Raw genomic sequence first — 12,346 nt, 5'->3', positions numbered from 1 at the left:
TAATTCAAATTACTAAAGACTAATTACTAACATGGCTATTATTATTATTATTATTTATTACTACTTGTTACTATAACTATTACTAATTACTATAACTACTTACATATGTATGCATGGATGCTATGTCAAATATTCTGGCACGTTAATGCGGGCGCATACCACCACACACACGTAAAGCATGTGTGGTGGATTGGGCCACAACTGATTTGGACAGTGACACTTACATGGCCTACTCATGAGATTCCTTAAGAACTTATCCACAAATCTGCAGGTTTGGCCTATTACAATAACAACTGGATACAATTAATCAATAGCAATGTCTTCCCCAAATTATTACAGTGTATCAGTTCACAATTAATGACAACACTGGAATAGGTGAAATATACGGCTGTAACTGTTCAATGGACATGCATGCACAACTTCATGCTTGCTGGAAATCCCTCATCATGGCATGTTGGATGATTATAATAAAAGCGCTTTGTTAATACAGGCCCCAGACCATGTTAGACTGTTGCTGGGATGGTAGATGATCATATTCCATACCCACCCACATGTTTTGGCCATAACGACACACACACACATATATCATAATTTACTTTCATATATATGTATACATGCATACATTTGATATATATATATACACACACACATAATAAGGACTTCAAACCTACATCAAATTCATGTTCACCCTGTTTGACGATACATTGTGCTTGTTGATACTATAGCCTAGAATACATTTTGACTTATTACGTCCTGTAGTTGGAGGTGTATATGAAATTAGTGGAGCCGACTCCCATCTTACATGTAGATGGCTTAGGGTTAAATAACAAATCATTGTACACAAGTGTTCCAACACACTTGTAGTGGATGCCCTAAAATGCTGACATCTCCCTGATGTGCCTGTGTTTGTGAGCTCCTAGTCCAAGCTATTTGATTGTAATGCTTATGCATATGCTCATATTGCTCTCTAATAAAAGGTATGCCCTGAAAAGATTGATTTTTGACGTATCTCATAAATGCCTGCTCGTGGAGAGCAGGTTGCCTAGGATAGTTTTGAATGTCATCAAGTTGGCATTCCACTCCATTTTCGTCTCCATTTTGAACGTGTAAGTCTGTCGGACAAGTCCGAGCATTTTGCCCATCTCTGAGTCTGCGTCAATCAATAGGTTAGAAAACACTCATTGGTATAGTTATGCAAGGAATTAAAACAATTTATGTGCATGTACTTCTACATGTCGATTTTAATTTTTTCAGTACACAAAACTTGTTGAGCATGTTAACATGTCCTCATGCGTGTTAATTTAAGCAATACCCGCAATTGCCACATCTGATATGCTTTGTCCGTGCCTTATACTTATTTGTGTGATCTCCCTTAGCCACCATTTTAAATTGGTCCCTTATTCCACGAATACGATCCTTGGTGTTTGATTTTTTGGATTCTCCTCCAACTGGGTGTCCAAACCCTCTCTCTATATAAGATGTTCACCACCTATGCGTGAGGTTGTGCAATACTGCCCTAACTGAACGAAATCCATCTCCCATGTGAAATGCAAAGAAGCACAACCCTTTACTGGAACTCATAAGTGAACCACACTTAGCCGATTGTAGCATTTCGTCATAGAGTCCTTTTGGTAATTTAGCATCACAATCCCCTTCTTCCCGCTTTGCCCATCGTATCCACTATGACATTACACATGTTGCAGGAATTTTTTGCATGTTTTCGATGCCTATTACTCTGAACATGTGTGCATATGGCAATTCTTTCCACTCCATTTTTTGGCACGAGCATTTCATGTGTTGATTTTTTTATCTAGTTCTACATACCAGGTTCTTGAGTCCTTGTACTTAGATAGTGAGAATACACAACCACTCATGGTATCAACTCTATCAAAGTAGTCATAAAGACTCTGATTGGATAAGTGCTTCTTAATGATTATGAAGATCTTCCTTGTGTAAATCATGGATGCGTGACGATCAATGGGTTGCACTCGGTAGACAGCTTCAAAAATATATCCTTAGCGTTGTGCACTGCCTGGGCCTCCTTGTCCCTCAGATAATAAAGCACAAATGTGTGGATCTTTACAAACTCATACACACGCATTCTCTTATTAATGTACCTCTTCAAGAAGGCGTTCATATTCTCACATCTCTGAGTGCTCTATATGCTTAAAAAAATGTACCCCTTAGCAAAGTTTCAGCGCACATATGCCTCCTACCAAACATCATTCCAACCCATTTTTTTCCATCCAAGCCACAAGCTGACACAACTGCACGCCACACTTCTTCAAATTTCTCTACCGAGATAGCCTTCTTCATAAACTTTCCAAACATTTCCATAAAGGGATAACATTTTTTATAATTTGACTCGGCATTCTTAGCAAGATGTCATGAACATAGCCCATGTCTTGGTTCTGAGAGGATATTTTCAATGGCACGTCTCATTGACTTATCACTATTTGTGACAATGGAAATGGGCTTCTTAAAGTTGTTGCACTTCAATAGCGAGATCAACACCTATTCATATGCCTCAATGGTCTCTTCCGATACCAAAGCTAACCCAAACACAACAGTGCCAAAGTAATTGTTCACTCCCGCTATCACAACGAGTGGTTTGTGATAGTCATTTGTTTTATATATAGAATCCATCACTAGCACAGCTCCAAAGCACTCATAGTCGGTCATTGATGTTGGATCAGCCCAAAATATATTCGTCAACCTTCCTTCTACATCTAGCTTGTACTCAAAGAAGAACTTCGATTCACCTAGCTTTCTACCACAAAATTAAGCTAACTTGACTCCGCATCTCCATCCTCAATGTTTTTTCTCTTATCCACCTCCATGCGGTTGTACAGATCTTTCAGAACGAAACCAACATTCCTATAATTACCACATTGTATAGCGAAGAATTTCATTTCCTAGCTTGTTTTTATGTCAGCCATTGTCATTGCACTGGGTTGTGCATAATCGGCATCCGTAACTTTCTTGTAAGATCGTAAATATCGGACACTCGATTTTGCAACCATTCTTGGTTGTGATGCTTCACAAAAGTCTGTGACAATGTACACTTCCTTCTTCTTGTCAAACTTAATTCTAATACATGCTTGGCAACCTACCCTTGTTTCAGGTCTTTCTCGCCTCTTTCTGCCGATGCGTTGGTTGTACTTATTATCCTTCTTCCTTGGCGAGAGCATACCAACTTCCTATACTGCATTGACTTATCCGTAAATGCCTTCACATCTACCTTTCTCACACTGAATCCGGTGATATTCATATGCATATTGTAGAAGTCATATGCTTGTTCTTCGGTCTCAAATGTCAACTGCATTACTTCGTTTCCCAGTATATCATCGTTGATGCAATTTTGTATTGCTTCTTCTGGCTGGGATATAACCTCAGCTTCTTCTCCCCTATCCGTCTTAACATCACTTCCGCTGCTCATCCTTTCCTCATCAAGAAGGTCATCTACGTTAAGGTTGAACATTTGCCTTTTTCCGTTATTGACGTTTATCTTACTCCTGCACCAAATCCAGAACAATATACATCTTAGTTAGTGGCAGGTTGCCTGAATTTTTCTAATTTTCACTTACCCATTTTCCATTGCATTCTATCAGGTCCTCATAACATGTGTAATGCGTCCACCATGTGGCGTTTACTTTTTCAACGGCTCAGATGTTTAATTCAATAACCCATGACTTTCCATTCTACACTTCATTTTTTAATAATTAATGTACTATATATCTTTTTCCATATGAATGGTACATAACGGGTACATGCATTTAATTAAGATTGCTAAGTCATACCATTAGACAGTACACAATTTACTTATTTTTTACAATTACAAATCTTTTCTTTGCTACTAATATTGAATAGATTATCATGCAATTTTGCCATGGATCATTATATTTCCTATTTCAAATCAGTACATCGACCCTCCAACAATAAATTTTTCATTCTACTTAAACATATCTTTCCATTTCGGCTAATACAATTAAATTTACAGTCATATGCATCGTTCTAGTTCCAATTAAATCATTATGTCGACCCCTCAACCATAAATTTTTTATTCTACTTAAGCATATCTTTCCATTTCGGCTAATTCAATTACGTTTATAATCATGTGCAATGTTCTAATTCCAATTTCAAGCCCACTAAAAATTTAAGAAAGCTTCTCCACCACGATCACATCAACTATATTACAAGCTGCAATTAACATCAATAATTTGGTCGTCTAACATCACTCAACTGCTACCTTTCGTATGCCACATTGGTACTCTGTACAACATAGTAGTACAAAAATCAAATCTCGTACCATACATCTATTTAGAAATATCATTTTAGTTCGACAAAAAAAAAAAAAAAACTGCACTCTAATTGACTAATTGTCTTTCTTTTCATTTTCTCAACAATCCATTCATTTCAATACATTTCTACTGATCCCGTAATTCCATTTCCATTTTTCACTTTTCCCATTTCTTTTTCCACTAATTGCGACCAACACCTACATCTATGTCATCAACATTCAATTTTTCCATTTTCTACACTTTGCATGACAACTTCACTTTCGTACCTTGTTTGCTCGCCTGACTCCTATGTTCTCCATGCCACTCTTGCGTGCCTTTATTGTGACGCCCCCACTTCTCCCTAAGGCGAACCAAAGGGTATCCGCGGAACGCCTGCCCAACTCTCGCCAGGACTCAAGTAATTTTCGTTCAAGCTTAATGCAATACTATTCAACAACACTAGATAAGTAAAAAAGTGCGAAAAACTTCCAAACTTAACAACATATATAACGATTATCCAACCCTTTCATCAAGTTTCCAAAATATACAACATCCAAGTACATCAAATACCCAAATCATACATTAGATTCCCAAAAGTACAATCAATAAGAGGTCTAGTCCAAATTACATTAGAAACCCTAAGCCAGAAGTACACCAAAAGGGGTTTTTTCAAGTTCAGTCCACGTCCCATCCTGTTAAGGAAAACAAATCTACAGGGTGAGCAAAACGCTCGTGAGGCCAAGAACACACATGCAAGCACATTGTTCAAGTAACAATCCCAATTTAACAAATAGAGCAATAATATTGCAATAAATAACAATTCGAGCGGGAAAAGTAAACAGAAACAATTCAAGGATATAGTAGCTCTCAGGAGTTAAGTTCCACTTGCTTTGCCACTATCATTCGTATACCTTCCCGCGAGGACACTCCGTCAACTGGGTCGGTATTTCCATTCCGTAGATCACCACTTACTTCCATCCGTCCACCGCACATACCCCTACCGGGCCCGAACGTCATTTATAAGGCGATACTTCAACGAGTATGCCAAGCAAGATCTCTCCAATAGATCAAGCTTATCAGGTAATTCTCATGACTCGCCAAGGTTCCCGACCAAACCCATGCTGGCTTGAGTCCAAGGTTTGCCTATGAGTTTGGACGTCCCCCAGTTAACATTTATAAGTCGAGGAGATTCACTCTAGCGACGTATGCAGCCATAGCATACCATTGCATTTCATTCATTCATTCAATACATTTCAGTCATTCATTTAAAATAAGAACGAGTGCGGTAAAGTACACACTCCCCTTCATTTTTAAAGTCTCCAAACAATTACAACAATTAAACAGGTATCAAGTATTCATACACTTGACACTCACCAATATAAGTAATGAGGAAGAAATGTCCCTCGGAGCTTTAGGCGTTCACTGTGGGATCCTCTTGAAGGTCCTCATGTGCGCCCGAGCAAATAATAATAGACTATCATTCACAAACCCCTACTATTAAAGAAGATCGTACCATAGTACAATCTTAGAAAGTCTCGTGAAACGAGCCTAAATTATCCTAAATCGAGACTCTCAAGTAGGGTTTCAAAGTACAAGAGAAATTTAGTTTTCATCTTGGAAATTAGGTATAAAACGTTCAAGCAATATCGAAGGAATAAGGAGTATTTGAAAAACCCCATTTCCTTGAAATTCGAAAAATTTCAGTTTTGATACGATATTTTGAAAAATCGTATCTCACGCTTTACAAGTCGAAAATTGGAAAACTTGGTACTGTTGGAAACTTCTTCCAAAGTACTAAAAATTCATAGGATACACTTTTTCATGATTCCAGACGGAAAGTATTTAAAATTTGGCTCAAAGTTGCTGTTTTGAACATGAAGACAGTTTTCGGGGTTGGTTTTTGGCCAACTTTGAAAATTCGGCAAAATTCACCCATTGGGAACCAGCCTTTGAAATTTGGAACTCAATTAGATTTACAAACAAGGTTTAAAAAAAAACAAGCAGAATGAGAATTGATTTTTCGAGCACCAAGATATGGTAGCTCAAAGTTACCCAAATTTCCTGGCTAAACGAGGGTTTTCCAACATCAAGTCATGAACTTTGGAAATTTAGTTGAACTATGAAACGGCCTCGGAATAACACCAAAATTAGCAGTATAATACCACCATATAAGGGTTGTTCCTTTACCAAATTTCATGGAAAAATAAGCACAGAAAGTGGGTTAACAAAACTGTTAAAATCACAAGAAATTCTAAGGCTAAGCTGCCTTTGAACTTTCGTTTTGCCATTTCCAAACATTTGGTCAAGGAACATCTCAAACATGGTTCATTCCAGTAGGTAATGTCCAAAATGTGTTCAAGGTACATTCGATAGATGATTTACACTAAGAAGCTTCGGATAACAAGTCCCAAACCACAGTTAGTTTCAAATCTGTCCAAAACACTGTTTTCGTTCACAAAGTCAGTTTTGAATTTCGATCACAAATCACTCAATTCAACTCAGAATTGAGCGTGGTTTGTGGCGTTACAAAATAGACTCATAAGGATATATTTTCTCAGAAGAAATTATTTTTAAAATCTGTCCATAACCAGCTCATACGTGAGCATCAAATCGCAGTTCATAATCTGCCTCCCAGTGACAAACGAAACAGGACAACAATTTTTAAACGAATGGTTTGGCTCACTCGAGAGGAACCAGAACTTGAATTTTACACCAAATGAAAGCTGGGAATGTCTAGTTTCCAGTGCCACAAACGGTACTTGATTCCGACATCGGAGCGATGACTTATAGCCGAAATAAGATGACCGTCTGGTAGTGACGGGAATCATTTTCCAGTTTTGGCAAATTTTCTAAATCTCAACATGCACTCACCCAAATCACGTAAAATCTTGAGGAAACTTTATACACAACCTATATTACACATTTACATCAGAAACAAGTCAATTGGACTTCAAGAAAGTACACTAAAATGCACGAAAATGGCAGGGCAGAATCGGCACCTTCACATGCAACCCCTCATTTGACTTCCTTTTCACTTTTATCACTTAACTCTGCTAAATTAACACTTAATCAACACAATTAACATCCAATCTTATCAAATCAGATCATCAAAGTCATTGTGGGATTTCATAGAGCCTACTCACCAATTTTCTAACAATTTGAAGCTGCCCATGAGAATCCAAGAGCTCATGAGTGTAATCTATCTTCCATAAATCAAGAATTAAGTGGTTGATCATTACTTACTTTCTTAGAGAGCCAAGACAGAAATTTCGATCACTTTGAGCTGGAGAAAAACCGTGAGAGGCAGCTCCTTTCCTAGCTTATCTTGATCACTAAGTGATTTGAGTGTTGTGTGTAAAATTTGGAGGTAATTTGAGCAAGGAATTGAGGAGAAAGAGTGGAGGAATTTTCTGGTCTTGTTCTTCCTTTGTTGCTCGGCTGTTTGAGTGTATGTGAGGAAGGAAATTCTGATGTTATTAGCTTCTAAGGTAGGCTTAAAACTTGTGGCTCAAATTTGCTCAAAGTTGTCCCTTAAAATAATGCACGTACACGTGCGTTTTGTGCTCGATTCCTTTTGAATTTATTGCACTAGTGTACTAAATCTCTAATGCACTTACATTCATATTATTATTATTCACTCTTAATAGTCCCAAAATAATGGTTTAAGGCTCCTCAATTAATCGCGCGCGTAAAACGCGTATGTCCAATTTAAGCGCGATATAGTGAAATTTCTAAGAAGTTCTTATAACGGTAATATAACTAACTAACCTTTGAACACTTATACATAAAAATACCTATTTTAGGACTAATGTACAAGTCTCCAATTTTCCAAGTTTATTGTATTCTCGAATCGATTATTGACTCGATACGCGTATTCACTAATTTCAATTAACGAGCTTCCAAAATTTAAATTTTGAAACAAGTCACTTTAAAAATATAACTAAGCTATAAATCCATATAATTAAGTGTAAAAAGGTTAGAAAATAATATTCAGGGCAATTGGCCAAATAAATAATTAAATGAGCTTGAATTAGGAGTTTAAAATAGATGAATTTTGTGAGTCTTCACATGAGTCTTGTATTACTTCCTCAAATCTCCAATAAATTTGTATCAGCGCGTCTTTCGGAAAATTATTGACGCGCAAGCGGTATACACTTACTTAGAACTCATTCACCTTTAATTCCTCAATTAACTTTTCTTTATCTACTATTGATCATTCTTAATTCTCCAATATTAATACACTTCCGATTCAAGTATAGCCTCGAAAAATGTGTACTCGTTATTCCGAATTAAACAAATTTTCAAAAATTGAATTTTCCAACAAAACGCTTTAAAATATAAAAGATGCGTTGTTCCATATAAATGGATCTGTAAAAGGTCGAAATAAATAATTCGGAGAAAATGAGTAAATAAATATTTAAGTAAACTTGTAATATTCGATAAATAAGAAAATTTTCGGGTCCTCACATTTATTCTTTTCCTATCGTCCCTGCCTTCGTCATTGATCCTACTTCTTTCCTCTACATCACCCTTTGTACACATTTGCCCTTCCATTTTATAGGCTATCGTATTACATGACCCATTAAATTTTTTTGGTTACATACATATGTAAGTATACTTAAGAAAATGCCTTTAATTTGGTTGCTAGGAATTCATTCCTATTTCACTCTGCCCCCTTCAATTGCTTTAGCTGCCTCTTAAGCCTTTTAAATCTTGGACTGCCACCATCATTTCCTCCAACTGCCACTTAAGATCTTTGCATCCTTTCCGTACCAGGTTTTCTCAAAACAGATTTATTTCCCCGTCCATACCTCGAACTGACATCTTCTTACACACCCTCAATTCTATGTCCTTTCCTACATCAAACCAACCTGTCGCTTCTCTTTTCCTGGTGTTCTATTTAACCACTTTTGCGGGTCCCTTCATCTCTCACCATTTTGGACTTCGTGCTCGAAACCACTTCACGCAACTTCGATTTCCATTCTCTCTTGTCTGTCCACCTGCCATTGGATGGTCAGAACTTTACCACAAAAATGGTAGATACATGGTTTTGGCTATGGTGGAAAGTGAACAGTTTTGCTCATTGTGGCTAGAACCAATATGAGAAGGCCAATAGTGCTTGGTAGGGCCGAGTAGAGGGAGACAGCCTAAAGCTATGCTATGAACAGGAAAAGGCAGTTGCTGGTGGGACCAAATACGAATGTAATTCATGTGTTGGGTAAAAAAAAACTTTTGATATTACAGGGGAAGCCCTTTTACAAATTTGGTCATCATAAAATGGCCCAATAATTGGAGATATTTTGGAAACTCTCCAGATATAGGGGACCCACCAAAAATGAAAATAAAAAATGAATGGCATCAAAGAAACAAGAAAGAAAAGGCGGACCAAGAATAAAGAAAATGGTAAACTTTTTAAATATAGTGCTACAATTTTGTACTTGAAAACAAAAAAAATAATGACTCATAAGTATTGTAGAAAGATGAGTTAATTAAGTGGAATGTAAAGATAAATCGAAGAATTAGAAATTTAGATGTGATTACATTATCTGGCAATTAACGAATGCGGTAAATATTAGTATTATGAACAAAAATGTAATTAGAAATTGGATGAAAATTAAATTTTTGAATATGCGCATGCAAGAGTTGAAGTCCCCCATATTGTTTAAAAATGAGTAATAATGTTTCATTGTAATAAAAAATAAAACATATTGCATTAGTAAATAAATTTTTTATTTAAATAAAAAGAAAAAGAAAAAGAAAAGAACCAAAGAAAATTTGTACCATGATACAAATGATGATTGCGACAAGTGTCAACTAATGAAATATTACTAGATTTAAAAAAAGATTTAGGTATTAACATGAGGCTTAGTTAGGCACAATTGAAAAGTTTGCTTGAATTTTCGGAATAAGGAGAAAGAAAGAGAGGGACAAAAAAATAAAAGAAAGTTAATGGATTCACTTAAGGATTAATATTCTATACATTGACATTATATTTATTATCAGTTTTGGATGAATGACAACTATACAAATTTTAAATTTGAAATCTAATGAAACTATGAACTTAAATTATGTTAGTAATTAGCCAATTGAAATTAATTACCAAATAACTAATCACCACATCATATATATCCTTTACAAAAACTAATTTTGATTACTTCTACACACCTAGAACATATCATATGCAGTAATATAATATTAAATACCAATCATTCATTAACTTTTCTTTTTCTTCACTTACAATTTCATGAATTTGGGGATTGTATTACATATTTCATGAATTTTCACAAAAAAATTTATCTACACAAATTGTGCCATCAATCAAGTTTAGCATAAGTCAATTTGTTTCATGTACTTAGAAGGTGTTTGGAAAATTGGTTCCTCAAGGAATGAGTTTCAAAATTATTTATAGTGATACTTGTCATTTGATGAAGGTTAATACTTATTCGGAATGAGTTGATGGAGATCATAGGATCATTTTGTGATTGACCATTATTTTAAAAGGAATCAATATTTACTCACCAATGTAATTGATATTTTTAATTAAAAATAAAAATTTTAAAAATACTAGAAGAAATTAAAAGAGTGAAAAAAATTTAGAAAAAAAGTGGGGAAAAATATAAACCTATATCTATATTTTTAGTTATACAACACTCTATGGGTTTCAACAATAAAAAAATCCATTACTATTAACTGATAAATAATAATGATAGTGATAATGATCACAAAAGGTTAATTTAATTTGCATGGTTCAACAACTGATGATGGTTAATTTATCAATTGAGTCTAATGTATATCTACATTTATTGTTATCCTTTAGAAAGCTCTACAGTTTTTTATTTTTCTGCTACATAATTTACTTACTACAACTGGTTGCCTTAACTTAGTTGGACCCACACGGCTTGGACAATGGTCCCACATTGAGTTGTTGTGATTGTAGTGGCTCTACCCACAGTGGGAAGTTCATCCCATTTTCCACCATAGAATCAACCGTAGATATATCTATACCATATTGTAGAAAACCATAATTTTTTGGGTTTTGGCTATGGTGGAAAGTGACCAGTTCTGCTCACTAGAGCTGTTAATCGAACCGGGTAGCTCGCAAGCCGAGCTTGACCCCCGCTCGATAAGGGCTCGACTCGGCTCGTTGCCCTTATCGGCTCGTTTATTGAGAGAAACAAGCCGAGCTTGACTTCAACTGGATACTCGTTTAATAGACGAGCCGAGCTATGCTTGACTCGTTTAAGCTCGACAGGCTTGAATTGTAGGGGCATTATCGTCATTTCATTGTATATTTGATACTTTAACCTAATTCATTCTCCCGTTTCTAGCCCTAATTTTTTCTTTCCTCTTTCGATCTTTCCTTTTCCCGTTCCACAGCCGCAGCCGCAGCGGCACCCTCCATTCTTACCACCGTCACCGACTCACCATTCCATCCATCATCTCACCTCTATCACCAATCCGTCCGCCATCTCACCGCCATCATTCAATCCGAGTTTACGAGCACCGTTTAGGGACGCACCGCCACTTCTCATGAATCCGTGAGTTGCGCCATACGAAGCCACCTCGGTAGAGCCAGGGGCTACGACCATATCCCGATTCGCTGCATAATCTGGTAACCATTTCTTGCCATTGCAATTTATTTTTGGTTTTAAGAGGCTGTGTGGGTTTTGGTTAATAGTGGATAGCCCCGTATCCCGTATGGCTTCCTACTGTGTTTTAACTAATGGGTCACATCAAATTTCTTGCTTTTTTTTTCTAAGTATTATTGCTTTATCAGTATCAAATATATATAGTTAGGAGCAGTACCAAAAATGGTGCTTGGCTTGGATTGGATGGAGGGTGAAGACGGAAAAAAGAGTAGTAGATTCTGTGTCTTGGGTGCAAGTAAGAATTGGGTGTTTTTGGGCTGCTGCTCAAATTCAAAGGGACTAGGTAGTACTTAAGCGGATAGACAAACAGCAGCTGAAGATTGTGGTTTTTTAACTTATTCCGGGTTATTATTATTACTATTATATAATTGTGATGAAAGTTGGTATCATGGGATATGTAAGTGAATTGTAGTCCCC

The sequence above is a fragment of the Coffea arabica genome, chromosome 5e (assembly GCF_036785885.1).
Source record: "Coffea arabica cultivar ET-39 chromosome 5e, Coffea Arabica ET-39 HiFi, whole genome shotgun sequence".
In the NCBI taxonomy this organism is placed as follows: domain Eukaryota; kingdom Viridiplantae; phylum Streptophyta; class Magnoliopsida; order Gentianales; family Rubiaceae; genus Coffea; species Coffea arabica.
Note: the sequence above shows the minus strand (reverse complement) of the source record.